This window comes from Dipodomys spectabilis, unplaced genomic scaffold, assembly GCF_019054845.1.
Source record: "Dipodomys spectabilis isolate Male_0828 unplaced genomic scaffold, ASM1905484v1 ptg000186l, whole genome shotgun sequence".
NCBI classification, from domain to species: Eukaryota; Metazoa; Chordata; class Mammalia; order Rodentia; family Heteromyidae; genus Dipodomys; species Dipodomys spectabilis.
In genome coordinates, this window is record NW_024870863.1 from 1,750,956 (window position 1) to 1,778,898 (window position 27,943).

Genomic DNA, 27,943 nt, shown 5'->3' on the forward strand with positions numbered 1-27,943 from the left:
GGTGAGGGTGAGGTTTTGGGTGAGAGTGAGGTTCAGGAGAGGGTGAGGGTTACGGTGAGGGTGATGGTTATTGTTAAGTTTAGCGTTACGGTGAGGGCTAGGGTTAGGGTTAGATTTATGGTGAGGCTTAGGGTGAGGGGTAGGGTTAGGGTTAGGGTGAGGGTGAGGGTTAGGGGAGGGGTAGGGTTAGGATTAATTTGAGATTTAGGTTTAGTGTGAGTGTTAGGGTTAGGGTTAGAGTTAGGGTTAGTGTGAGGTTAAAGGTTAGGGTGAGGGTTAGGGTGAGAGTTAGGGTTAGGGTTAGGGGTAGGGTGAGGTTGAAGGTGAGGTTAAGTGTTAGGGTGAGGGTTAGGGTTCACATTAGGGTTAGGTTTAGTTTGAGTGTTAGGGTTATGGTTAGGATTAGGGTGAGGGTTAGGTTTAGGGATAGGGTTAGGGTTACGGTGAGGGTTAGTTTGAGGGGTAGGTTTAGGGTAAGCTAGAGGGTTCGGGTTAGTGTGAGGATTAGGGTTAGGGTTACGGTGAGGGTAAGGGTTAGGGTGAGGGTTAGGGTGAGGGTGAGGGTTAGATTTAGGGTTAGTGTTATGATTAAGGTAGGGTGAGGTTGAGCGTTAGGTTTAGGGTGAGGGTTAGGGTTAGGTGGAGGGTTAGGGTTAGGATTAGGGTGTGTGTGAGTGTGAGGATTAGGAATAGGGTTAGGGTTATGGTTAGGCTGAGGGGGAGCGTGAGGGTGAAGGTTTGGGTTAGGGTGAGGTTTAGGGTAAGGGTTAGGTTTAGGGTTGGGGTGAGGGTTAGGGTTAGGTTTAGGTTTTGGATGAGTGTGAGGGTTAGGATTAGGGGGAGGGTTAGGTTTAGGGTTAGCATTAAGGTGAGGGTGAGGGTTAGGGTGAGGGTTAGGGATAGGGTGGGGATTAGGTTTAGGGTTAGTGTTAGGGTGAGGGTTAGGCTGAGGGCCAGGGTTATGGTTAGGGTGAGGGTTAGGTTTATTTATTTGTTTTTATTTTTTTTTTTTTAGGTCCGGTCGTGGGGCCTGAACTCTGGGCCTGGGGGCTGTCCTTCAGCTCTTCAGCCCAAGGCTAGCAGTCTACCACTTGAGCCACAGCAACAGTTCTGGCTTTTTTCTTTTTGCTTATGTGGTGCTGAGGAATCGAACCCAGGGCCTCAGGCATGCAAGGCAAGCGCTCTACCTCTGAGCCACCTTCCCAGCCCTGAGGGTTAGGTTTAATGTGAGTTAGGGTTAGGTTAAATAATAGGGTTTGGGTAAGGGTTAGGGTGGTGGTTAGGGTGAGGGTGATGGTTAGGGTTAGAATTAGGGTGAGGATTAGGGTTAGGGTGACGTTTAGGGTTAGGGTTAGTGTTAGGGTGAGGGTGAGGGTGAGGGTGAGTGTTAGGGTTAGGGTTAGGGTGAGGGTTAGGTTTAGGTGAGGGCTAGGGTGAGGGTGAGGTTTCAGGTGAGGTTGAGGTTCAGGAGAGGGTGAGGGTTACGCTGAGGGTGATAGTTAGTGTTAGGTTTAGCGTTACGGTGAGGGTTAGGGTTAGGGTTAGATTTATGGTGAGGCTTAGGGTGAGGGGTAGGGTTAGGGTTAGGGTGAGGGTGAGGGGTAGGGTGAGAGGTAGGGTTAGGGTTAGGTTGAGGTTTAGGTTTAGTGTGAGGGTTAGGGTTAGGGTTAGAGTTAGGGTTAGTGTGAGGTTAAATGTTAGGGTGAGGGTTTGGGTGAGGGGTATGGTTAGGGTTAGGGTTATGGGTAGGGTGAGGTTGAGGGTGAGGGTGTTAGGGTGACTATTAGGGTTAGCATTAGTGTTAGGGTTAGTTTGAGGGTTAGGGTTAGGGTTAGGGTTAGGGTGAGGCTTAGGTTTAGTGTGAGGATTAGTGTTAGGGTTAGGTTGAGTGTAAGGGTTAGGGTGATGGTTAGAGTGAGGGTGATGAGTAGGGTTAGGGTTAAGTTTAGGATTAGTGATAGGGTGAGTGTTAGGGTTTGGATAAGGGTAAAGGTGAGGGTTAGCGTGAGAGTTAGGGTTAGGGTTAGGGATAGGGTTGGGATTAGGTTTAGGGTTAATGTTAGGGTGAGTTTTAGGCTGAGGGGTAGGGTTATGGTTAGGTTGAGGGTTTGGTTTAATGTGAGTTAGTGTTAGGTTAAGGATTAGAGTGTGGGTAAGGGTTAGGGTGATGGTTAGGGTGAGGGTGAGGGTTAGGTTTAAAATTAGGGTTAGGGTTAGGGTGAGGGTGAGGGTGAGGGTTAGGTTTAAAATTAGGGTTAGGGTTAGGGTTAGGGTGAGGTTTAGGGTTAGACTTAGTGTTAGGGTGAGGTTGAGGGTGAGGGTGAGGGTTAAGGTTAGGGCTAGGTTGAGGGTTAGGTTTAGGTGAGGCTAGGGTGAGGGTGAGGTTTAGGATGAGGGTGAGGGTGAGGTTTCGGGTGAGGGTGAGTGTTAGGGTGACGGTGAGGGTTAGGGTGAGAGTGAGGGTTAGTGTTAGGTATAGGATTACTGTGAGGGTTAGGGTTAGGGTTAGATTTAGGGTGAGGTTTAGGTTGAGGGGTAGGGTTAGGGTTAGGGTGAGCGTTAGGGTTAGTGTGAGGGTTAGGGTGAGAGTGAGGGTTAGTGTGAGGATAAGATTTATGGTGAGGTTTAGGGTGAGGGTGAAGGTTTGGATTAACCTTAGGGTTAGTGTGAGGGTTAGGGTGAGGGTTAGGGTTAAGGTGAGGGTTCTGCTTAGGGTTAAGGTTAGGGTTAGGTTGAGGGAGAGTGTGAGGGTTAGGTTTAGGATTAGGGTTAGGATTAGGGTAAGGTTGAGGGTGAGGGTGAGTGTTAGCATGTGGGTGAGGGTTAGGATTAGGTTGAGGATCAGGGTTAGGGTTAGGGTTCGGTTTATGGTGAGGCTAAGGATTAGGATGAGGTTTCCCTTGAGGGTTAGGTATAGCGTTAGAGGTAGGTTGAGGGTTAAGGTTAGGGTGAGGTTTCGGTTTAGTGTTAGGGTTACGGTGAGGGTGAGGGTGAGGGTGAGGGTTTCAGTTAGGTAAGGTTTAGTGTTAGGGTGATGTTTAGGGTGAGGGTGACGGTGAGGGTGAGGGTGAGGTTTCGTGTGAGGGTGAGGTTCAGGAGAGGGTGAGGGCTAGGGTGTGGTTGAATTTTCTGCTTCGGGTGAGTGTTAGGGTGACGGTGAGGTTTAGGGTGAGGGTGAGGGTTTGGGTTAGGGTTAGGGTTACGGTGAGGGTTAGGGTTATGGTTAGTTTTAGGGTGAGGCTTAGGTTGAGGGGTAGGGTTCGGGTTAGGGTGAGGGTTAGGGTTAGTGTGAGGGTTAGGGTTAAGGTTAGCATTAGGGTGAGGATAAGGTTTAGGGTGAGGTTTAGGGTGAGGGTGAGAGTTAGCGTTAGGGTTAGGGTTAGGTGAGGCCTAGGGTGAGGGTGAGGTTTAGGTTGAGGGTGAGGGTGAGGTTTCGGTTGAGAGTGAGGTTCAGGAGGGGATGAGGGTTACGGTGAGGGTGATGGTTAGTGAAGTTCAGTGTTACGGTGAGGTTTAGGGTTAGGGTTAGATTTAGGGTGAGGCTTAGGGTGAGGGGCTGGGTTATGGTTAGGGTGAGGGTGAGGGTTAGGGTGAGGGGTAGGGTTAGGGTTAGGTTGAGGTTTAGGTTTAGTGTGAGGGTTAGGGTTAGGGTTAGAGTTAGGGTTAGTGTGAGGTTAAAGGTTAGGGTGAGGGTTAGGGTGAGGGTTAGGGTTAGGGTTAGGGTTAGGGGTAGCGTGAGTTTGAGGGTGAGGGTAAGTGTTAGGGTGAGGGTTAGGGTTAGCATTAGGGTTACGGTTAGTTTGAGGGTTAGGGTTAGGGTTAGAGTGAGGGTGAGGCTTAGGGTTAGGGTTACGGTGAGGGTTACTTTGAGGGGTAGGTTTAGGGTTAGTTTGAGGGTTAGGGTTAGTGTGAGGATTTGGGTTAGGGTTAGGGTGAGGGTAAGGGTTAGGTTGAGGGTTAGGGTTAGGATTAGGGTGTGTGTGAGAGTGAGGATTAGGATCAGGGCTAGGGTTATGTTTAGGATGTTGGTAAGGGTGAGGGTGAGGATTAGGTTTAGGATTAGGGTTAGGGTTATTGTTAGGCTGAGGGTGAGGGTGAGGGTGAAGGTTTGAGTTAGGGTGAGGATTAGGGTAAGGGTTAGGTGTAGTGTTGGGGTGAGGGTTAGTGTTAGGGTTAGTTTAAGATGAGTCTGAGGGTTAGGATTAGGGGGAGGTTTAGGGTTAGGGTTAGCATTAGGGTGAGGGTAAGGGTTAACTTTCGGGTTAGGGTGAGGATTAGGGTTAGGGTTAGGGATAGGGTGGGGATTAGGTTTATGGTTATTTTTAGGTTGAGGTTTAGGCTGAGGGGCAGGATTATGGTTAGGGTGAAGGTTAGCTTTAATATGAGTTAGGGATAAGTTAAGGATTAGGGTTTGGGTAAGGGTTAGGGTGATGGTTAGGGTGAGGGTGAGGGTTAGGGTTAGAATTAGGGTGAGGGTTAGGGTTAGGGTGAGGTTTAGGGTTAGGGTTAGTGTTAGGGTGAGGGTAAGGGTGAGGGTGAGGGTTAGGTTTAGGGTGAGGGTTAGGGTTAGATGAGGGCTAGGGTGAGGGTGAGGTTTAGGTTGAGGGTGATGTTGAGGGTCAGGGTGAGGTTTCAGGTGAGGGTAAGGTTCAGGAGAGGGTGAGGGTTATGGTGAGGGTGATGGTTATTGTTAGGTTTAGCATTACAGTGAGGGTTAGGGTTAGGGTTAGATTTAGGATGAGGCTTAGGTGAGGGGTAGGGTTAGGGTTAGGGTGAGGGTGAGGGTTAGGGTGAGGGTTAGGGTTAGGGTTAGGGTTGGGTGAGGTTGACGTTGAGGGTAAGTATTAGGGTGAGGGTTAGGGTTAGCATTAGTGTTAGGGTTAGTTTGAGGGTTAGGGTTAGGGTTAGGGTCAGTTTCAGGGTAAGGGTTAGGGTTAGGGTTACGGTGCGGGTTAGTTTGAGGGGTAGGTTTAGGGTTAGTTTGAGGGTTAGGGTTAGTGTGAAGATTAGGGTTAGGGTTAGGGTGAAGGTTAGGGTTAGGGTGAGGGTTAGGGTGAGGGTGAGGGTTAGTTTTAGGGTTAGTGTTATGATTAGGGTTAGGGTGAGTTTGAGCGTTAGATTTAGGGTGAGGGTTAGGGTTAGCTTGAGGGTTAGGGTTAGGATTAGGGTGTGTTTGAGCATGAGGATTAGGAATAGGTTTAGGGTTATGGTTAGGATGAGGGTGAGGATGAGGGTAATGGTTAGGTTTAGAATTAGGGTTAGGGTTAGGGTTAGGCTGAGAGTGAGGGTGAGCGTGAAGTTTTGGGTTAGGGTGAGGGTTAGGGTAAGGGTTAGGTTTAGGTTTGGGGTGAGGGTTAGTGTTAGGGTTAGGTTTAGGATGAGTGTGAGGGTTAGGATTAGGGTTAGGGTTAGGGTTAGGGTTAGCATTAGGGTGAGGGTAAGGGTTAGGGTGAGTGTTAGGGTGTGGGTTAGGTTTAGGGTTAGGGATAGGGTGTGGATTAGGTTTACGATTAGTGTTAGGGTGAGGTTTAGGCTGAGGGGCAGAGTTATGGTTAGGGTGAGGGTTAGGTTTAATGTGAGTTAGGTTTAGGTTAAGGATTAGGGTTTGGGTAAGGGTTAGGGTGATGGTTAGGGTGAGTGTGAGCGTTAGCGTAGAATTAGGGTGAGGGTTAGGGTTAGGGTGAGGTTTAGGGTTAGGGTTAGGGTTAGGGTTAGTGTTAGGGTGAGGGTGAGGGTGAGGGTTAGGTTTAGGGTTAGGGTGTGGTTTAGGATTAGATGAGGGTTAGGGTGAGGGTGAGGTTTAGGTTGAGGGTGATGATGAGGGTGAGGGTGAGGTTTCGGTGAGGGTGAGGTTCAGGAGATTGTGAGGGTTACGATGAGGGTGAGGGTTAGTTGTAGGATTAGCGTTACGGTGAGGGTTAGAGTTAGGGTTAGATTTATGGTGAGTCTTAGGGTGAGGGGTAGGGTTAGGCTTAGGGTGAGGATGAAGGATAGGGTGAGGGAGGGTTAGGGTTAGGTTGAGGTTTAGGTTCAGTGTGAGGGTTAGGGTTGGGGTTAGTGTGAGGTTAAAGGTTAAGGTGAGGGTTAGGGTGAGGGTTAGGTTTAGGGTTAGGGTTAGGGGTAGGGTGAGGTTGAGGGTTAGGGTTAGGGTTAGGGTGAGGGATAGGGTTAGGGTTAGGGTTAGGGTGAGGGTTAGCTTGAGGGGTAGGTTTAGGGTTTGTTTGAGCGTTAGGGTTAGTGTGAGGATTAGGGTTAGGGTTAGGGTGAGGGAAAGGTTTAGGGTGAGGGTTAGGGTGAGGTTGAGGGTTAGGTTTAGGGTTAGTGTTATGATTAGGGTTACGGAGACGTTGTGCGTTAGGTTTAGGGTGAGGGTTAGGGTTAGGTTGAGGTTTAGGGTTAGGATTAGGGTGTGTGTGAGCGTGAGGATTAGGATCAGGGTTAGGGTTATGGTTAGGATGCTGGTGAGGGTGCGGGTGAGGGCTAGGTTTAAGATTAGGGTTAGGGTTAGGATTAGGCTGAGGGTGAGGGTGAGGGTGAAGCTTTGAGTTAGGGTGAGGGTTAGGGTAAGGGTTAGGTTTAGGGTTGGGGTGAGGGTTATTGTTAGGGTTAGGTTTAGGATGAGTGTGAGGGTTAGGATTAGGGGGAGGGATAGGTTTAGGGGTAGCATTAGGGTGAGGGTCAGGGTTAGGGTGAGGGGTTGAGTGAGTTTCAGGCTGAGTTGCAGGGTTATGGTTAGGTTGAGGGTTAGGTTTAATGTGAGTTAGGGTTAGGTTTAGGATTAGGGTTTGGGTAAAAGTTAAGGTGATGGTTAGGGTGAGGGTGAGGGTTAGGGTGAGGGTGAGGGTTAGGGTTAGAATTAGGGTGAGGGTTAGTGTTATGGTGAGGTTTAGGGTTAGGTGAGGGGCAGGTTGAAGGTGAGGTTTAGGTTGAGGGTGATGGTGAGGGTGAGGGTGAGGTTTCGCATGAGGGTGAGGTTCAGGAGAGGGTGAGGTTTATGGTGATGGTGAGGGTTAGTGTTAAGTTTAGCATTACGGTGAGGGTTGGGTTAGGGTTAGATTTAGGGTGAGGCTTAGGGTGAGGGTTAGGGTCCGGGTTAGGGTGAGGGTTAGGGTTAGTGTGAGGGTTAGGGTTAGGGTTAGGGTTAGTGGAGAATAAGTTTTAGGGTGAGGTTTAGGGCGAGGGTGAGGGTTTTGGTTAACCTTAGGGTTAGGGTGAGGGTTAGGGTTAGTTTTAGGGTTAAGGCGAGGGTTACGGTTAGGTTTAGGGTTAGGGTTAGGTTTAGGATTAGGGTTAGACTGAGGGTGGGGTTGAGGGTGAGGGTTAGGGTGAGGGTTAGTGTTAGTGTGAGGGTTTCATTTAGGAAAGGCTTAGAGTTAGGGTTATGGTGAGGATTAGGGTGAGGGTGAGGTTTAAGGTGAGGGTTAGGTTTAGGGTGATTATTAGGGTTAGCGTTAGGGTGAGGGTTAGGGTTAGGGTGATGTTTAGGGTGAGGGTGAGGGTTAGGGTGAGGGTGAGGGTGTAGGTGAGGGTTAATGTTAGGGTGAGGGTTAGGGTGACGGTGAGGGTTAGGGTGAATTGAGGGTTAGGGTTAGGTTTAGGGTGAGGTGTAGGGTTAGGTTTAGGGTGAGGGGTAGGGTGAGGTGTAGGGTTAGGGTTAGGGTGAGGGTTAGGGTTAATGTGAGGGTTAGGGTTAAGGTGAGGATGAGGATTAGAGTTAGGGTTAGGGTTAGGGTTAGGTTGAGGTTTAGGTTAGGGTGAGGTTTCGGGTTAGGGTTCGGATTCGAATGAGTTTTAGGGTGTGGGTGACGGTTAGGGTTAGTGTAGGGTTCAGATGACAGTGAGTTTTAGGGTTTGGTTGAGGGTTAGTGTCAGGGTTAGTGTGAGGATTAGAGTTAGGGTTAGGGTTATGGTGAGGGTAAGGGTTAGGTTGAAGTTTAGGGTGAGGGTGAGGGATAGGGTTAGCGTAAGGGTTAGGGTTAGGGTTAGGGTTAGGGTGAGGATTAGAGTTAGTGTGAGGGTGAGGGTTAGGTTTAGGGTTAGGGTGAGGGTTAGGGATAGGGTGGGGGTTAGGGTGAGGTTCAGAGTTAGTGTTAGGGTTAGAGTTAGGGTGAGGGTGAGGTTTAGGTTTAAGTTTAGCGTTAGGGTTAGGGTTAGGCTTAGGGTGAGGGTGAGGGTGAGGGTGAGAGTTAGGGTGAGGGTTAGGGTTAGGTTGAGGGTTAGGTTGAGGGTCAGGGTTAGGGTTAGTGTGAGGGTTGGGTTAGTGTGAGTGTTAGGCTTAGGGTTAGGGTTAGGGTGAGGTTAAGGTTCAGGGTGAGGGTTAGGGTGAGGGTTAGGTTTAGAGCTAGGGTGCGAGTTGGGTGAGAATTAGGGTTAGGTTTAGGGTTAGTGTGAGTGTGAGGGTTAGGGTGAAGTTTAGGTTTAGGTTTAGGGTTAGAGTTATGGTTAGGGTGAGGGTGAGGGTTAAGTTGAGGGTTGGAGATAGGGTTGGGGTTAGGGCGAGGCTCACGTTTAGGGTTAGGGTTAGAGTTAGGGTGAGGGTGAGGTTGAGGTTTAGGTTCAGGATTAGGGTTATGGTTATGGTTAGCCTGAGGGTGAGGGTGAGGTTGAGGGTGAGGGTTAGGGTTAGGGTTAGGTTTAGGGTTAGTGTTAGAGTTAGGTTGAGAGTTAGAATTAGGGTTACGAAGAGGGTGTGGCTGAGTGTTGGGTGAGGGTTAGGGTGAGGGGTAGGCTTAGTGTGAGGGTTAGGCTTAGGGTTAGGGTTAGTGTTAGGATGAGGGTAAGGTTTATGGTGAGGGTTAGGGTGACGGTGAGGGTTACGGTTAGGGTGAGGGTTAGGGTGAGCGTTAGGGTGAGGTTTAGGATTAGGTTTAGTGGTAGGGTGAGGGTTAGGGTGAGGTTTAGTGTTAGGGTTAGTGTTAGAGTTAGGGTGAGTGTGAGGGGTAGAGTGAGGGTTAGGGTGAGGCTGAGGGTTAGGGATAGCATTAGGGTTAGTGTTAGGATTAAGGTGAGGGTTAGTTTTAGGGTTCGGTTGACGGTGAGGGTTAGGTTTAGCATTAGGGTTAGGGTTAATGTGAGGGTTAGGTTTTGGGTTAGGGTGACGTTTAGGGTTTGGTTTTGGGTGAGGGTTAGTTTGAGGGTTAGGGTTAGGGTTAGTTTTAGGATAAGGTTTAGTGTGAGGGTTATGGTTATGGTTACATGGGTAAGGGTTAGGTTGACGGTTAAGGTGAGGGTGAGGGTAATTTTTAAGGTTAGTGTTATGATTAGGGTTAGGGTGAGGGTCAACGTTAGGTTTAGAGTGAGGGTAAGGGTTAGGGAGAGGGTTAGGGTTAGGGTTAGGGTTAGGGTGAGGTTTAGGTTTAGGGTGAGGGCTAGGATGAGGGTGAGAGTTAGGCTGAGTGTGATGGTGAGGTTGAGGTTGAGGGTTTCAATTAGGTAAGGGTTAGGGTTAGGGTTAAGGTGAGGATTAGGGTGAGGGTGAGGCTTAGTTTTAGGATTAGGGTTAGGGTGAGTGTTAGGGTTAGGGTTAGGGTGAGGGTTAGGGTTAGGGTGATGTGTAGGGTGAGGGTCAGTGTGAGGGTGAGGGTGAGGTTTCGGGTGAAGGTGAGGGTTCAGGACAGGTTGAGGGTTAGGGTGTGGGTGAGGGCTCGGGTTCGGGTGAGTGTTAGAGTGACAGTGAGGGTTAGGGTGAGGGTGAGGGTTAGAGTTAGTGTGAGAATAAGTGTTAGGGTGAGGTTTAGGGTGAGGTTGAGGGTTAGGGTGAGGGTGAGGATTAGGGTTAGGTTTAGGGTTAGGGTTAGGGTGAGTGTTTGGGTGAAGTTGTGGGTGAGGGTGAGGGTGAGGGTTAGGGTGTGGGTGGGGCTTAGGGTCAGGGTGACGATTAGGGTTAGGGTTAGGGTTATGGTGAGGGTAAGAGTTAGGATAAGGTTTAGGGTGAGGGTGAGGTTTACGGATAGCGTCAGAGTTAGGGTGAGGGTTAAGGTGTGGGTTGGGGTTTGGATTAGGCTTACGGTGAGGGGGAGGGTTAGAGTTAGGTTTAGGGTGAGGATTAGGTTTAGGGTGAGGGTCAGGGATAGGGTTAGGGTTTGGGTGAGGGTGAGCATGTGGGTTAGGGTTAGGGTTAGTGTTAGAGTTAGGGTGAGGCTGAGGGTGAGGTTTAGGATTAGGATTAGGGTTAGGGTTAGGCTTAGGCTTAGGCTGAGGCTGAGGCTTAGGGTGAAGGTGAGGTTAGGGTTAGGGTGAGGGTTAGGGTTAGGGTGAGTGTTAGTTTGAGGGTAAGGGTGAGGGTTAAGGATAGGGTTAGGTTTAGGGTGCAGGTTAGGGTGAGGGTAAGGGTTAGGGTGAGCTTTAGGTTAAGGGTGAGGCCTAGGATTAGGATGAGGTTAAGGGTTAGGGTGAGGGTTAGGGTGAGGGTGAGTGTTAGGTTTAGCATTAGTGTTAGGGTGAGGGTTAAGCTGAGGGATAGGGTTAGGGTTAGGGAGAGCGTTAGGTTTAGTGTGAGGGTTAAAGTTAGGGTTAGAGTTAGGGTGTTGGTGAGTGTTAGGCTTAGGGTGAGGGTTAGGGTGATGGTGAGGGTTAGGGTGAGAGTGAAGATTATGGTTAGGTTTAGGGTTAGTGTGAGGGTAAGGGATAGGATGAGGTAAGGTGAGGGTGAGGGTTAGGGTTAGGTTTAGGATTAGGGTGAGGGTGAGGGTTAGGGTTAGGGTCAGGGTTAGGGTTAGGGTGAGGGTTAGGGTTAGGATTTGTGTTAGGGTGAAGGTGAGTGTGAGGGTGAGGTTTAGAGTTAGGGTTAGGGTTATGCTAAGGGTGAGGGTGAGGGTGAGGGTAAGGGTTAGGTTTAGGGTTAGACTGAGGGTGAGGTTGAGGGTGAGGGTGAGGGTTAGGGTTAGGTTTAGGGTTAGGGTGAGTGCTAGGGTGAGGGTGAGGGTGAGGGTTTCGGTTAGGTAAGTGTTAGGGTTAGGGTGAGTATTAGGGTGAGGTTTAAGTTTAGGGTTAGGGTGAGGGGTATGGTTAGGGTTAGGGTGAGGTTGAGGGTTAGTGTGAGGGTCAAAGCAAGGGTTAGGTTTAGGGTGTTTGTGAGCGTAAGGATTCAGGTTAGGGTTAGGGTTAGGGTTAGGATGAGGGTGAGGGTGAGGGTGACGGTTAGGTTTAGGATTAGGGTTAGAGTTAGGGTTAGGCTGAGGTTGAGGGTCAGGGTGAAGGTTTGGGTTAGGATGAGGGTTAGGGTTAGGGTTATTTTTAGTATGAGGTTTAGGCTGTGGGGAAGGGTCAGGGTGAGGGTGAGGGTTAGAATTATCGTCGTTAGGGTTAAGTTGAGGGTTAAGGTTAGGGTGAGGGTTAGTGTTAGTGTGAGGTTTAGGGTTAGGGTTAGGGTGAGGGGAATGGTGAGGGCTAGGGTTGGGATAAGGGTGAGGTTTAGGCTTCGTGAGAGGGTTAGGGTTAGTGTGAGGGTAAGGGTTAGGGTGAGGGTTAGAGTGAGGGTGAAAGTAAAGTTTATAGTTACGTTTAGGGTGAGGGTTAGGCTGAGGGTTATTGTTAGGGTGAGGGTTAGGTTTAGGGTTAGATTGAGGGTTAGGTTTAGGGTGATGTTTAGGATGAGGGTGAGGGTTAGGGTGAGGGTGAGGTTTAGGGTGAGGGTGAGAGTGAGGGTGTGGTTTACGTTTAGGGTTAGCCTTAGGGTGAGGGTTATGGTTAGATTTAGGGTGACTGTTAGGGTTAGGGTGATGTTTAGGGTGAGAGTGAGGGTAAGGGTGAGGTTTAGGGTGAGGTTTAGCTTTTGGGTGAGGGCTAGGGTTAGGGTTAGGGTGAGGATTAGGGTTAGTGTGAGGGTTAGGATTAGGGTTAGGGTTAGGGTTAGAGTGAGGATAAGGGTTAGGGTGAGGTGGAGGGTTAGGGTTTGCATTAGGGTTAGGGTGAGCATTAGGGTGATGGTTATGGTTAGGAATAGGGTGAGGGTGAGAGTGAGCATCAGGGTTAGGGTTAGAGTGAGGATGAGGGTTCGATTTAGGATTAGGTATAGGGTTAGGGTTAGGCTTAGTGTGTGGGTGAGTGTGAGGGTTAGGATTAGAGGGAGGATTAGGGTTAGGGTTAGCATTAGGGTGAGGGTAAGTGTTAGAGTGAGAGTTAGATTGAGGGTGAGGCTTAGGGTTAGGGTGAGGGTTAGGATTAGTGATAGGGTGAGGATTAGGGTTTGGGTAAGGGTTAAGGTGCGAGTTAGTGTGAGGGTTAGGGAGAGGGTGGGTATTAGGTTTAGGATAAGTGTTAGGGTGAGGTTTAGGCTGAGGGGTAGGGTTATGGTTAGGGTGAGGGTTAGGTTTATGTGAGTTAGGGTTAGGCTTAGGCTGAGGCTGAGGCTGAGGGTGAAGGTGAGGTTAGGGTTAGAGTGAGGGTTAGGGTTAGGGTGAGGGTTAGTTTGAGGGTAAGGGTGAGGGTTAAGGATAGGGTTAGGTTTAGGGTGCAGGTTAGGTTGAGGGTAAGGGTTAGGGTGAGCTTTAGGTTAAGGGTGAGGCTTAGGATTAGGATGAGGTTAAGGGTTAGGGTGAGGGTTAGGGTGAGGGTGAGTGTTAGGTTTAGCATTAGTGTTAGGGTGAGGGTTAGGCTGAGGGATAGGGTTAGGGTTAGGGAGAGCGTTAGTTTTAGTGTGAGGGTTAAAGTTAGGGTTAGAGTTAGGGTGTTGGTGAGTGTTAGGCTTAGGGTGAGGGTTAGGGTGATGGTGAGGGTTAGGGTGAGAGTAAAGATTAGGGTTAGGTTTAGCGTTAGTGTGAGGGTAAGGGATAGGATGAGGTAAGGCGAGGGTGAGGGTTAGGGTTAGGGTTAGGTTTAGGATTAGTGTGAGGGTGAGTGTTAGGGTTAGGGTCAAGGTTAGTGTTAGGGTGAGGGTTAGGGTTAGGATTAGTGTTAGGGTGAAGGTGAGGGTGAGGGTTAGGTTTTGAGTTAGCGTTAGGGTTAAGGTTAGGGTGAGGGTGAGGGTGAGGGTTAGGGTTAGGGTTATGGTTAGGTTTAGGGTTAGAATGAGGGATAGGGTGAGGGTGAGGGTGAGGGTTTCGGTTAGGTAAGTGTTTGGGTTAGGGTGAGGATTAGGGTGTGGGTTACGGTTAGGGTTAAGGTTAGGGTTAGCGTGAGGAGTAGGGTTAAGGTTAGCTTGATTGTTAGGGTTAGTGTGAGGGTCAACTCGCGGGTTAGGTTTAGGCTTAGGGTGAAGTTGAGGGTTAGGGTTAGGGTTAGGGTGACGGTGAGGGTTAGGGTTAGGTTTAGGGTTAGAATGAGGGGGAGGGGGAGGGTTAGCATTAGGGTTAGGGTTAAGGTTATGCTTAGGGTGAGTGTGAGGGTTAGGATTAGTGTGAGGGTTAAGGTTAGGTTTAGAATTAGGCTGAGGGTAAGGGTTAGGGTGAGGGTTAGGGTGAGGGTGAGGGTTAGGCTGAGGGGTAGGTTGAAGGTTAGGTTGAGGGTTAGGTTTAGTGTGGGTGTTAGGGTCAGGGTAAGGTTTAGGGTGAGGGTCAGGTTTAGGGTGATGGTTAGGGTGAGGGTGAGGGTTAGGGGTAGCATTAGGGTTAGTTAGGGTGTTAGGGTTAGGGTGAGGGTTAGGTTTAGGGTTAGGGTTAGGGTGAGGATGAGGGTGAGTGTGAGGTTTAGGGTTAGGGTGAGGGTGAGGGTGAGTGTGAGGTTTAGGTTTAGGGTGAGGGTTAGGGTTAGAGTGAATGCTAGGGTGAGGGTGAGGGTTAGGTTGAGGGTGAGGTTGAGGGTGAGGGTGAAGGTTTCATTTAGGTAGGTGTTAGGGTTAGGGTTAGGTTGAGGATTAGGTTGAGGGTGAGGGTTAGTTTGAGGGTTAGGGTTAGGGTTATGTTTAGGGTGATGGTTTTGGTTAGGGTGAGGGTGAGGTTTCGGGTGAGGGTGAAGGTTAGGGTGTGGGTGAGCGTTCGGGTTCGGTTGAGTGTTTGGGTGTCGGTGAAGGTTAGGGTGAAGGTGAAGGTTAGGGTTAGGGTTAGGATTAATGTGAGGGTTAGGGTTAGGGTTAGGGTTAGTGTGAGTGTTAGGTTTAGGGGTAGGGTTCGGGTTAGGGTGAGGGGTAGTGTGAGGGAGAGGGTTAGGGTAAGGGTGACAGTGAGGGTTCGATTTAGGATTAGGGTTAGGGTTCAGGTTAGGCTTAGGGTGAGGGTGAGGGTTAGGATTAGGGTGAGGGTTAGGGTTAGGTTTAGCATTAGGGTGAGGATAAGGGTTAGAGTGAGGGTTCGTGTGAGGTTGAGGTTTAGGGTTAGGGTTAAGGTTAGGATTAGTGATAGGTTGAGGATTAGGGCTTGGGTAAGGGTAAAGGTGAGGGTTTGGGTGAGGGTTAGGTTTAGGCTTAGGGATAGGGTGAGGATTAGGGTTAGGGTTAGGATTAGGGTGATGTTTTGGCTGAATGGTAGGTTTAGGGTTAGTGTGAGGGTCAGGTTTAGTGTGATTGTTATGGTTAACGTAAGGGTTAGGGTGATGGTAAGTGTTAGGGTGATGGTTAGGGTGATGGTGAGTGTTAGGGGTAGCATTAGGGGTAGGGTTAGGTTTAGGGTGAGGGTGAGGATTATGGTGAGGGTTAGGGTTAGGGTGAGGGCTACGGTGAAGGTGAGGGTTAGTTTGAGGGTTTTTGTTAGGGTGAGGGTTAGGATTAGGGTTAGGGTTAGGGTGAGTGTTAGGGTGTGGGTTAGTGTTAGTGTTAGGGTTAGGCTTAGAGTGCAGTTTAGGGTGAGAGTATGAGAAAGAGTGAGGGTTAGGGTGAGGGATAGGGTGAGGTTGATTGTGAGGGTTCGGGTGAGGGTTTGGGTTAGGGTGTGGGTGAGGGTTAGGGTTAGATTGAGGGTTAGGGTGACGGTGAGGGTTAGGGAGAAATTGAGGGTTAGGGTTAGTGTTAGCATTAGGGTGAGGGTTAGTGTTAGGGTTAGGGTTAGCGTGAGGGTTAAGATGAGGGTTAGAGTTAGGGTTAGGTTTAGGGTTAGTGTGAGGATTAGGGTTAGGGTTAGAGTGAGGGTAAGGGTTAGGTTGACGGTTAGTCTGAGGAGTAGGGTTAGGGTTAGGGTGTGGGGAAGGTGAGGGTTAAGATTAGAGTGAGGGTGAGGGTGAGGGTGAGGATTAGGGTTAGCATTAGAGTAGGGTTAGTGTAAGGTTTAGGGTTAGGTTTAGGGTGAAGGTGAGGGTGAGGTTTAGGATTAGGGTTAGGGTGAGGGTTAAAGTTAGGGTGACGGTTACTGTTAGTGTGTGGGTGAGGGTAAGGATTAGGGTGAGGGTTAGGTTGAGGGTGAGGGTTAGGCTTTGCATTAGGGTTAGGGTTAGGGTGTGGGTTAGGGTTATGTTTGGAGTTAGGGTTAGGGTTAGGGTGAGGTTAGGTTGAGGGTTAGTGTTAGGGTTAAGGTTAGGATTAGGGTGAGGTTGAGGGCTAGGTTGAGGGTGAGGGTTAGGGTTAGGGTGAGGGTTAGGGTTAGGGTGAGGGTTAGGATGGGGGGTAGGGTTAGGTTTAGGGTTAGGGTGAGGGTTTAGTTTAGTGTGAGGGTTAGGTTTAGGGTTAGGGTGAGAGTTAGTGTTAGGGTAAATATAAGGGTTAGGTTGAGGGTTAGGCTGAGAGTGAGGGTTAGGGTTAGCGTGAGTGTGTGGGTGAGGGTTAGGGTGAGGGTTAGGATTAGGGTTAGGGTTAATTTTAGGGTGATGTTGAGGGTTATGGTTAGGGTGAGGGTGAGGGTTAGGATGAGAGTGATGTTTAGGGTGAGGGTTCGGGTTCGGGTGAGGGTGAGGGTTAGCTTATGAGTGAGGGTTAGGTTTAGTTTGAGGTTTAGGGTGAGGGTTAGGGTCAGGGTTAGGGTGAGGGTTAGGGTTAGTGTGAGGGTTAGGGTTAGGTTTAGGGTTAGGTTTAGTGTTAGGATAAGGGTTAGGGTGAGGGTTAGTGTGAGGGTGAGGTTGAAGTTTTGGGTTAGGGTTAGGATTATTGTGAGGGTTAGGGTTAGGGTTAGGGATAGGGTGAGTGTTAGGGTTAGGGTTAGGGTTATAGTAATGGTTAGGGTGAGGGTGAGATTTAGGTTTACATTTAGGGTGAGGGTGAGTGTGAGGGTAAGGTTTAGGATTAGGGTTAGTGTTAGGGTTAGGCTTAGGGTGAGGGTGAGGGTGAGTGTTAGGATGAGGGTGAGGATTAGGGTTAGGGTTAGGGTTAGGGTTAGGGTGAGGGTGAGGGTTAGTGTGAGGGTGAGGGTTCTGGTGATGTTGAGGTTTAGTTTGTGGTTGAGGGTTAGGGTTAGGTTGTGGGTTAGAGTGTCGGTATGGGCTAGGTTGAGGGTGTTGGTTAGGGTTAGGGTTAGCTTTTGTGTGAGGGTTAGGATTAGGGTTCGGGATAAGGTGATGGTTAAGGTAAGGGTTAGGCATAGGGTTAGGGTTAGGGTTAGTGTGAGGTTTAGGTTTAGGTTTAGGGTTAGGCTGAGTGTGAGGGTTAGGGTTAGGGTTAGGGTGAGGGTTAGGGTTAGGGTGAGGGTGAGGGTGACGGTGAGGATTAGGGTTAGGGTGAGGGCTAAGTTCACGTTTAGGGTGAGGGTTAGGGTTAGGGTGATATTTAGGGTTCGTGTTCATGTTCGGGTTCGGGTAAGTGTTAGGGTGTGGGTGAGGGTTAGGGTGACGGTGAGGGTTAGGGTGAGGATGAGGATTAGGGTTAGGGTGAGGCTTAGAGTGAGGGTTAGGTTTAGGGTTAGGGTTAGGATTAGGGTGAGTGGTAGTGTTAAGGTTAGGGCGAGGTTAAGGATTACTCTGAGGGTTAGAGTTAGGGTTAGGGTTAGTGTGAAGGTCACGGTTAGGGTGAGGGTTTCAATGCGGGTGACTTTTAGGTTTAGCGCTAGGGTGAGGTTGAGGGTTAGTGTGATGGTTAGGGTTAGGGTGAGGGTGAGGGTTGGGGTTAGGGTTAGGATGAGGGAAAGGGTTAGTGTGAGGGTGAGGGTTAGGGTTAGGTTTAGGGTGAGGGTAAGTGTGAGTGTTAGGGTTAGAGTGAGGGTTAGAGTGAAGGAGAGTGTTAGGGTGAGGGTGAGGGTTAGCATTAGGTTTAGGATTAGGATGAGGGTAAGGGTGAGGGTTAGGGTTAGGGTTAAGTTTAGGGTTAGTGTGAGGATTAGGGTTAGGGTTAGGGTTAGTGTGAGGGTGAGGATTATGGTGAGCATGAGGGTGAGGGTGAGGGTTAGGGTTAGGTGAGGATTACTGGTAGGGTTAGGGTACGGGTGAGGGTGATGTTTAGGGTGTGTGTGAGGGTTAGGGTTAGGGTGAGGGTTAGAGGGACAGTGAGGGTTAGGTTGAGGGTGAGGGTTAGGGTTAGTTATAGGATTAGGATGAGAGTGAGGGTGAGTGTTAGGATTACGGTTAAGTTTAGGGTTAGTGTGAGGATTAGGGTTAGGGTTAGGGTGAGGGTGAGGGTAAGGTTTAAGGTGAGGTTTAGATTGATGGTTAGGTTTAGCGTTAGGGTGAGGGTTGGGGTGAGGGTGAGGGTTAGGGTTATGGTTAGGGTGAGAGTTAGGGTTAGGGTGAGGGTTAGGTTTAGGGTTAGGTTGAGGGTTAGGTTTAGGGTGAGCGTGAGGGTTAGGTTTAGGATTAGGTTTAGGGTTAGGGTTAGGGTGAGTGTTAGGGTGAGAGTGAGGTTGAGGGTGAATGTTAGGGTGTGGGTGAGAGTTAGGGTTAGGGTGAGGAATAGAGTTAGTTTTAGGGTTAGCGTTATGTTGAGGGTAAGGATTAGGGTGAGGTTTAGGGTGAGGGTGAGGGTTAGGGATAGCATTAGACTTAGATTGAGGGTTAGGGTGATGGTTAGGGTTCGGGTTAGGGTTAGGGTGAAGTTGAGGGTTAGAGTTAGGGTTAGGGTGAGGGTTAGGCTTAGGGTGAGGGTTAGGGATAGGGTTAGGGTTAGGGTGAGGGTGAGGGTTAGGGTTAGGGTTAGGGTTTAGTTAGCCTGAGGCTGAGGCTGAGGGTGAGGGTGAGGGTTAGGGTTAGGGTGAGGGTTATGGTTAGGGTTAGGGCTAGGTTTTAGGGGAGTGTTAGGGTTAGAGTTAGAATAAGGATTAGGATGAAGGTTAGGGTTAGGGTTAGTTTTAGTGTTAGGGATAGGGTGAGGGTAAGGGTTAGGGGGAGTGTTAGGTTGAGGCTTAGGATTAGGGTTAGGGTGAGGGTTAGTGTGAGGTTTAGGGTTAAGCTTAGGGTTAGGGTGAGGGCTAGGTTGAGGTTTAGGTTTGGGTTAGGGTTAGGGTGCGGGTTAGGGTGAGGGTAAGGGTTAGGGTGAGGGTTAGGGTGGAGGTGAGGGTTAGGGTTAGCATTAGTGTTAGGGTGAGGGTGAGGATTAGGGTGAGAGTGAGCGTGAGGGTTAGGTTTAGCATTAGGTTTAGGGTTAGGGTGAGGGTTAGTGATAGGGTTTTTGTTAGGTTGAGGGTATTGGTTAGAGTTAGGTTTTGAGATAGCATGAGGGTGAGGGTGAGGGTTAGGGTTTGGATTAGGGTTAGGTTTAGGTTTAGGCTGAGGGTGTGGTTAAGGATGAGGATGAGGGTTAGGGTTAGGGTGAGGGTTAGGGTTAGGGTTGCGGTTATGGGTAGGGTGAGGGTTAGCTTTAGGGATAGGGTTAGAAGGAGGGTTAGGTTGAAGGTTCTGGATAGGATTCTGGGGAGAATAAGGGTTAGGGTTAGGGTGAGGGTGAGGGTGAGGGTTAGGGTTAGGGTTAGGGTTTGACTGAGGGTCAGGGTGAATGTGAGGGATAGGGTTATGGTGAGAGTAAGTTTTAGTGCGAAGTTTAATGTGAGGTTGAGGGTTAAAGTTAGCATTATGGTTATGGTTAGGGTGAGGGTTAGGGTGAGGTTTAGGGTTAGGGTTAGGGATAGGGTGAGGATTAGGGTTAGGGTTAGGTTTAGGGTGAGGGGTAGGCTGAGGGGTAGGGTTAGGGATAGGGTTAGGGTGAGGGTTGGGGTGAGGGTTAGGGTTAGGATTAGGGTTAGTGTGAGGTTGAGTTTGAGGGTAAAGGTTAGGGTGAGGGTTAGGGTGAGGTTGAGGTTTAGGATTAGCATTAGGGTTAGATTTGGGATTAGGGTGAGGGTTAGGGTTAGGGTTAGGTGAGGATGAGTGCTATTATTAGCATTAGGGATAGGGTTACAGTTAGAGTTAGGGTTAGGGTGTGGGTGAAGGTGACGGTGAGGTTGAGGGTTAGGGTGTAGGTGAGGGTTAGGGTTAGGGTGAGGGTTATAGATAGGGTTAGGGTTAGGGTGAGGGTGAGGGTTAGGGTTAGGGTTAGGGTTAGAGTTAGGCTGAGGCTGAGGCTGAGGCTGAGGGTGAGGGTTAGGGTTAGTGTGAGGGTTATGGTTATGGTTAGGGTTAGTTTTAAGGGGAGGGGTAGGGTTAGGTTTAGGATGAGGGTTAGGATGAGGGTTAGGGTTAGGGTTAGTTTTAGTGTTAGGGATAGGGTTAGGGATAGGGTGAGGGTAAGGGTTAGGGGGAGTGTTAGGGTGAGGCTTAGGATTAGGGTTAGGGTGAGGGTTAGTGTGAGGTTTAGGGTTAGGCTTAGGGTTAGGGTGAGGGTTAGGGTGAGGGTTAGGGTGAGGGTTAGGTTTTGGGTTAGGGTTAGGGTGCGGGTTAGGGTGAGTGTAAGGGTGAGGGTTAGGTTTTGGGTTAGGGTTAGGGTGCGGGTTAGGGTGAGTGTAAGGGTTAGGGTGAGGTTTAGGGTGGAGGTGAGGGCTAGAGTTAGCATTAGTGTTAGGGTGTGGGTGAGGATTAGGGCGAGAGTGAGCGTGAGGGTTAGGTTTAGCATTAGGTTTCGGGTTAGGGTGAGGGTTAGTGATAGGGTTAGGGTTAGGGTGAGGGTATTGGTTAGGGTTAGGTTTTGAGTTAGCATGAGGGTGAGGGTTAGGGTTTAGATTAGGATTAGGGTTAGGTTTAGGCTGAGGGTGAGGTTGACGTTGAGGGTGAGGTTTAGGGTTAGGGTGAGGGTTAGGGTTAGGGTTAGGGTTATGGTTAGGGTGAGGTTTAGGGTTAGGGATAGGGTTAGGAGGAGGGTTAGGTTGAAGGTTCTGGTTCTGGTTCTGGTGAGGATAAGTGTTAGGGTGAGTGTTAGGGTGAGTTTGAGGTTTAGGGTTAGGGTTAGGGTTAGGCTGAGGGTTAGGGTGAATGTGAGGGAAAGGGTTATGTTGAGGGTAAGTTTTAGTGCAAAGTTTAGGGTGAGGTTGAGGGTTAAAGTTAGTATTAGTGTTACCGTGAGGGTTAGGGTTAGGCTGAGGGTTAGGGTTAGGGTTAGGGATAGGGTGAGGATTAGGGTTAGGGTTAGGTTTAGGGTGATGGTTAGGCTGAGAGGTAGGGTTAGGGTTAGGGTTAGTATGAGGGTTGGGGTGAGGTTTAGGGTTAGGATAAGGGTTAGTGTGAGGTTGAATTTGACGGTAAAGATTAGGGTTAGGGTTAGGTTGAGGTTGAGGTTTAGGGTTAGCGTTAGGGTTAGGGTGAGTGTTAGGGTGAGGGTTAGGATTAGGTTGAGGGTGAGGGTTAGGGTTAGGTTGAGGGTGAGGGTGACGGTGAGGGTGAGGGTTAGGGTGTAGGTGAGGGTTAGGGTTAGGTTGAGGGTTAGGGTGACGGTGAGGGTTAGGGTTAGGGTTAGGGTGAGTTTTAGGGTGAAGGTTACTGTGAGGATTAGGGTTAGGGTTAGGGTTATGGTGAGGGTAAGTGTTAGGGTGAGGTTTAGGGTGAGGTTGAGGGTTAGGGTTAGCGTTAGGGTTAGGGTTAGGGTGAGGGTTAGGGTGAGGGTTAGGATTAGGTTGAGGTTGAGGGTTAGGATTAGGGTGAGGGTTGGAGTTAGGGTGGGGGTCAAGGTTAGTGTTAGGGTTAGAGTTAGGGTGAGGGTGAAGGTTAGGGTTAGGATTAGGGTTAGGGTTAGTGTTAGGCTGAGGGTGAGGGTGAGGGTTAGGGTTAGGGTGAGGGGTAGGGTTAGGGTTAGGTTTAGGGTTAGGGTTAGGTTGATGGTTAAGGTTAGGGTTAGGGTGAGGGTTAGGTTTAGTGTGAGGGTTAGGGTTGGTGTTAGGTTTGGTAAGGTTTAGGGTGAGAGTTAGGGTGAGGGTGAGGGTTAGGGTTGGGTTGAGAGTTAGGGTGAGAGTTAGGTTGAGGGTTAGATTTAGGTTTGGGGTTAGCGTGAGGGTTAATGTGAGGTTTATTGTTAGTCTTAGAGTTAGGTTTAGGTTGAGATTTAGGGTGAGGGTAAGGCTTAGAGTGAATGTTATGGTGAGAGTGAGTTTTAGGGATAGCATTAGGGATAGGGTTAGGGTTAATGTAAGGGTTAGGATTAGGGTCAGTGTTAGGGTGAGGGTTTGGGTTAGGGTGAGGGTGAGGTTGAGAGTGAGGATTAGGGTTAGTGTTAGGGTTAGGGTCACGTTTAGGGTGAGATTTAGTATTAGGGTTATATTTAGGGTTCGGAGTCCGGTTCCGGTGAGGGTTAGCGTGTGGGTGAGGGTTAGGATGACTGAGGGTGACAGTGAGGTTTAGATTGAGGGTGACGATTACGGTTAGGGTGAGGGTGAGCGTTAAGGTTAGGGTTAGGGTTAGATTGAGGGTTACGGTGAGGGGAAGGTTTAGGGTTAGGGCGAGGATTCGGGTTACTGTGAGGGTTAGGGTTAGGATTAGGGTTAGGGTTAGTGTGAAGATAAGGTTTAGGATGGGGGTGAGGGTTAGGGTTAGCCTTAGGCTTAGGGTGAGGCTTTGGTTTAGGGTAAGTGTTAGGGAGAGGGTGAGGTTTAGGGTTAGGGTTAGGGTGAGGGTTAGGGTTAGTGTGAGGGTGAGGGTTAGGGTTAGGGTTAGGGTGAAAGTCAGGGTTAGGGTGAGGGTGAGCATTAGGTTTAGGATGAGGGTTAGGGTTATGGTTATGTTTAGGTATAGGGTTAGGGTTAGGGTTAGGAAGAGGGTTTGGCTGAGGGTTAGTGTTAGGGTGAGGGATTGGGTTAGGGTTCGGGTGAGGGTGAGTTTTAGGGTTAGCATTAGGGTTAGGGTTAGTGTTAGGGTGAGCGTAATGCGTAACCGTAATGGTTAGGGTTAGGGTTAAGGTGAGGGTTAGGGTTAGGGTGAGGGTTAGTGTGACAGTGAGGGCAAGAGTTAGTGTGAGGGCTAGGGTTAGTTTTAGGGTTTGGGTGAGGTTTAGGTTTAGGGTGAGGTTGAGGGAGAGGGTTAGGTTTAGGTTTAAGCTTAGGGTAGGGTTAGGCTTAGGGTGAATGTTAGGGTGTGGGTCAGAGTTAGGTTTAGGCTGAGGATTAAGGTTAGCGTTAGGGTGAGGGTGAAGGTGAGGGTTAGGGTGAGGGTGATGATGAGGGTGAGTGTGAGAGTTAGGTTTAGGTTTAGGTTTATGGTTAGTGTTAGGTTTAGGATTAGGGTGAGGGCTAGGGTGAGGATGAGGTCTAGAGTTTAGGTTAGGGTTAGGGTGCAGGTTACTTTATGGTGAGTGTTAGGGTGAGTGTCAGTGTTAGCGTTAGTGTTAGGGTGAGGCTTAGGTTTAGTGTGAGGGTTAGGGTTAGGGTTATGGTTAGGGTGAGGTTAAGGATTAGGATGAGGGTTAGGGTGACGGTGAGGGTTCGGGTTCGGGTGAGGGTTTGCTTGTGCGTGAGGGTTAGGTTTGGGGTGAGGGTTAGGGTGTCGGTAAGTATTAGGGTGAGGGTGATGTTTAGGGTTAGGTTTAGGGTTAGAGTGTGGGTTAGGGTTAGAGTTAGGTTTAGGGTGAGGTTTAGGGTGAGGGGTAGGGTCAGGGTAAGTTTGAGGGTTAGGGTTAGTGTGAGGGTTAGGGTTAGGGTTAGTGTTAGGTTTAGTGTTAGGATAAGGGTTAGGGTGAGGGTTAGAGTGAGGGTGAGGGTGAAGATGAGGTTTAGGTTTAGGATTAGGGTTAGGGTTAGGATTAGGCTTAGGGTGAGGGTGAGCGTGAGGGTGAGGGTGAGGGTAAGGATGAGGATTAGGGTTAGGGTTAGGGTTAGGGTTAGGTTGAGGGTGAGGGTTAGGTTGAGGGTGAGGGTTCGGTGATGGTGACGTTTATTGTGTGGGGGAGGGTTAGGGTTAGGTTGAGGGTTAGGGTGACGGTGTGGGTTAGGTTGAGGGTGTTGCTTAGGGTTTGGGTTAGCGTTAGTGTGAGGGTTAAGGTTAGGGTTCAGATTAGGATGATGGTTAAGGTAAGGGTTAGGCATAGGTTTAGGGTTAGGATTAGTGTAAGGATTAGGGTTAGGTTAGGGTTAGGGTCACGTTTAGGGTGAGGGTTAGGGTTAGGGTGATGTTTAGGGTTTTGTTTCGGGTTCGGGATCGGGTGAGGGTTAGGGTGTGGGTGAGAGTTATGGTGACGGTGAGGGATAGGGTGACATGGAGGTTTAGGGTAAGGGTGAGGATTAGGGTTAGGGTAAGAGTGAGGATTGGTGTTAGGGTTAGGGTGAGGGTGAGGGTTAGGGTGAGGGTTAGGTTTAGAGTGAGGGTTAGATTGAGGGGTAGTGTTAGGTTTAGGGCGAGGGTTGGGTTACTGTGAGGGTTAGGGTTAGGTTTAGGTTTAGGGTAAGAGTTAGTGTGAGGGTAAGTGTTAGGGTGAGGGTTAGGATGAGGGTGAAGGTTAGGGTGAGAGTTAGGGAGAGGGTGAGGGTTAGGTTTAGGGTAAGGGTTAGGGTGAGGGTGCTGTTTAGGGTGAGGGTTGTGGTGAGGGTTAGGTTTAGGGTGAGGATGAGGGTTGGAGCTAGGGTTAGGGTGAGGGTAAGGGTTAGGGTGAGGGTGAGGGTTAGGGTTAGGGTTAGGGTGAGGGTAAAGGTGAGGGTTAGGGTTAGGGTTAATGTTAGGGTTAGGGTGAGGGTGAGGGTGAGGGTTAGGTTTAGGATTAGGGTTAGGGTTAGGTTTAGGGTTAGGGTTAGTGTGTGTTTGAGAGTTAGGGTGAAGGTGAGGGTGAGGGTTAGGGTTCAGGTTACCATTAGGGTGAGGATTACGGTTAGGGTTAGGGTGAGTGTGAGGTTTAGAGTGAGGGTGAGGGTGAGGGTGAGGGTTAGGTTTTGGGTGAGGGTTAGAATTAAGCTGAGGGTTAGAGTGTCAGTGAGGGTTAGGGTAAGGGTGAGGTTTAGGGTTAGGTGAGGGTAAGGGTTAGGGTGAGGGTGAGGGTGTGGGTTAGGTTTAGCGTTAGGGTGAGGATTACGGTTAGGGTTAGGGTTAGGGTGAGGTTTAGGGTGAGGGTGACGGGTAGGGTGAGGGTGAGGGTTAGGGTGTGGGTGAGGGTTAGGATTAGGGTGAGGGTTAGAGTGACGGTGAGGGTTAGGGTGAGTGTGAGGTTTAAGGTTAGGTTTAGTTGTAGTGTTAGGATTAATGTTAGGGTGAGGGTGAGGTTTAGAGTGAGGGTTAGGGTGAGGGTTAGGGTTAGCATTAGGTTTAGCGTTAGGGTTAGGGTGAGGCTTAGGGTTTGGGTTAGGGTTAGGGTGAGGATGAGGGTGAGGCTGAGGGTTAAGGTTAGTGTTAGGGTGAGTGTTAGGGTTAGGGTGAGGGTTAGTGTGAGGAGTATTGTTAAGGTTAGGGTGAGGGTGAAGGTGGGGTTAAGATGAGGTTGAGGGTGAGGGTGAGGGTGAGGGTTAGGGTTAGCATTATGGCTAGGGTTAGTGTTAGGGTGAGGGTTAGGGTGAGGGTTAGGTTTAGGATTAAGGTTAGGGTAAGGTTGAGGATTATGGTTAGCGTTACGGTGAGGGTTAGGATTAGGGTGATATTTAGGTTGAGGGTGACTGTTAGGGTGAGCATGAGGGTTCAGGTTAGGGTGAGGGTTACGGTGTGGGTGAGGGTTAGGGTTAGGTTGAGGGTTAGGGTGATGGTGAGGGTTCAGGTGAAGCTGAGGTTTAGGTTTAGGGTTAGGGTTAGGGTGAGGGTTGGGATTAGGGTTAGGTTAAAGTTAGGGTTAGGGTGAGGTGTAGGGTTAGGGTTAGGGTGAGGGTTAGGCTTAGTGTGAGGGTTAGGGTTAGGTTTAGGGTTAGTGTGAGGATAAGGGTTAGGGAGAGTGTGAGGGTGAGGGTGAGGGTTAGCGTTAGTGTGAGGGTGAGGGTTAGGGTGAGGGTTAGCGTTAGGGTTAGGGTGAGTGTTAGGTTTAGGGTGAGGGTGAGGGTTAGGGTTAGGGTTAGGGTTAGGGTTAGGGTGAGCGTTAGGGTTAGGGTTAGGATTAGGGTTAGGGTTAGGGTTAGGGTTAGGGTGAGGATTAGGGTTAGGATGAGGGTTAGGCTGAGTGTTAGGGTTAAGGTTAGTGTGAGAGTTATGGATAGGGTTAGGGATATGGTGAGGGTAAGGGTTAGGGGGAGTGTTAGGGTGAGGGTTAAGATTAGGGTTAGGGTGAGGGTTAGGGTTAGGTTTAGGATTAGGCTTTGGGTTAGAGTGAGGGTTAAAGTGAGGGTTAAGTTTAGGGTTAGGGTTAGGGTGGGGGTTAGGGTGAGGGCAAGGGTTAGGGTGAGGTATAGGGTGAGGGTGAGGCTTAGGCTTAGGTTGAGTGTAAGGGTTAGGGTGAGGGTTAGTATGGGGGTTAGGGTTGGGGTTAGCATTAGTGTTAGGGTGAGGATGAGGGTTAGGGTGAGGGTGAGCGTGAGGGTTAGGTTTAGCATTAGGTTTAGGGTTAGGGTGAGGGTTAGGGATAGGTTTAGGGTTAGGGTGAGGGTGAGGGTATTGGTTAGGGTTAGGTTTTGAGTTAACGTGAGGGTGAGGGTGAGGGTTAGGGTTTGGATTAGGGTTAGGGTTAGGTTTAGGCTGAGGGTGAGGTTGAGGGTGAGGGTGAGGGTTAGGGTTAGGGTGAGGGTTACATTTAGGGTCAAGGTTAGGGTGAGGGTTAGGGTTAGGTATAGGGTTAGAAGGAGGGTTAGCTTGATTGTTATGGTTAGGGTTCTGGTGAGGGTAAGGGTTAGGGTGAGGGTTAGGTTGAGGGTGAGGCTTAGGTTTAGGGTTAAGGTTAGCCTGAGGTTTAGGGTGAGGTTTAGGGTTAGGGTTAGGGTTAGTGAGAGGTTGAGTTTGAGGGTAAAGTTTAGGGTGAGGTTTAGAGTGACTTTGAGGTTAAGTGTTAGCATTAGGGTTAGATTTAGGGTTGGGGTGAGGGTTAGAGTTAGGGCTAGGGTGAGGGTGATTGAGACATTGAGGGTGAGGGTTAGGGTGTAGGTGAGGGTTAGGGTTAGGGTTCGGGTTAGGGTGACGGTGAGGGTTAGGGTGAAGGTGAGGGTTAGAGTTAGGGTTAGGGTGAGTGTTAGGGTGAAGGTTAGTGTGAGGATTAGGGTTAGAGTTATGGCTACGGTGAGGGTAAGGGTTAGGGTGAGGTTTAGGGTGAGGGTGAGGGTTAGGGTTAGCGTTAGGGTTATGGTGAGGGTTAGGGTGAGGGTGAAGTTGAGGGTTAGGATTAGTGTGAGTGTTAGTTTTATGGTTAGGCTTAGGGTGAGGCTAAGTGTTAGGGTGAGGGATAGGTTGAGGGTGAGGGTTAGGATTGGGGTTAGGTTTAGGGTGACAATTAGGGTGAGGGTTAGGGTTACGGTTAGTGTGAGGATTAGGTATAGGGTGAGCGTTAGGGTTAGGGTTATGGTTAGTATGAGGATCAGGTTTAGGCTGAGGTTTAGGGTGAGGGTGAGGGTTAGGGTTAGCGTTAGGGTTAGGGTGATGGTTAGGGTGAGGGTTAGCATAGGGTTAGGGTGAGGGTTAGGGTTAGGGCGATGTTTAGGTTGAGGGTGAGAGTTAGGGTGAGGGTGATTGTTAGGGTTAGGTTTAGGGTTAGGGTTAGGGTGATGTTTAGGTTGAGGGTGAAAGTTAGGGTGAGGGTGAGGTTTAGGGTTAGGTTTAGGATTAGGGTTAGGGTTAGGTTTAGGGTGAGTGTTAGGGTGAGGGTGAGGATGAGGGTGAATGTTAGGGTGTGGGTGAGGGTTAGGGTTAGAGTGAGGATTAAGTTTAGGTTTAGGGCTATCGTGAGGGTAAGTATAAGGGTTCGGTTTAGGGTGAGGGTGAGGTTTAGGGATAGCGTTAGAGTTAGGTTGAGGGTTAGGGCGAGGGTTAGGGTTTGGGTTAGGGTTAGGGTGATGGTGACGGTTAGAGTTAGGGTTAAGGTGAGGGTTAGGTTTAGGGTGAGGGTTAGGGATAGGGTTAAATTTAGGGTGAGGGTGAGGGATAGGGTTAGGGTTAGGGTGAGGGTTAGGGTTAGGATGAGGGTTAGGCTGAGTGTTAGGTTTAAGTTTAGTGTGAGTGTTAGGGATAGGGTTAGGGATATGGTGAGGGTAAGGGTTAAGGGGAGTGTTAGGGTGAGGGTTAGGATTAGGCTTAGGGTGAGGGTTAGGGTGTGGGTGAGGGTTAGGCTTAGGGTTAGGGTGAGGGTTAAAGTGAGGGTTAGGTTTAGGGTTAGGGTTAGGGTGGGGGTTAGGGTGAGGGTAAGTGTTAGGGTGAGGTATAGGGTGAGGGTGAGGCTTAGGCTTAGGTTGAGTGTAAGGGTTAGGGTGAGATTTAGTGTGGGGGTGAGGGTTAGGGTTAGCATTAGTGTTAGGGTGAGGATGAGGGTTAGGGTGAGTGTGAGCGTGAGGGTTAGGTTTAGCATTAGGGTTAGGGTTAGGGTGAGCGTTAGGGATAGGTTTAGGGTTAGGGTGAGGGTATTGGTTAGGGTTAGGATTTGAGAGTTAGGATTTGAATTAGGGTTAGGGTTAGGTTTAGGCTGAGGGTGAGGTTGAGGGTGAGGGTGAGGGTGAGGGTTACATTTAGGGTCAAGGTTAGGGTGAGGGTTAGGGTTAGGTATAGGGTTAGAAGGAGGGTTAGGTTGAGGGTTCTGGTTAGGGTTCTGGTGAGGGTAAGGGTTAGTTTGAGGGTTAGGTTGAGGGTGAGGGTTAGGGTTAGGGTTAGGGTTACCTGAGGGTTAGGGTGAGGTTTAGGGTTAGGGTTAGGGTTAGTGAGAGGTTGAGTTTGAGGGTAATGTTTAGGGTGACTTTGAGGTTAAGGGTTAACCTTAGGGTTAGATTTA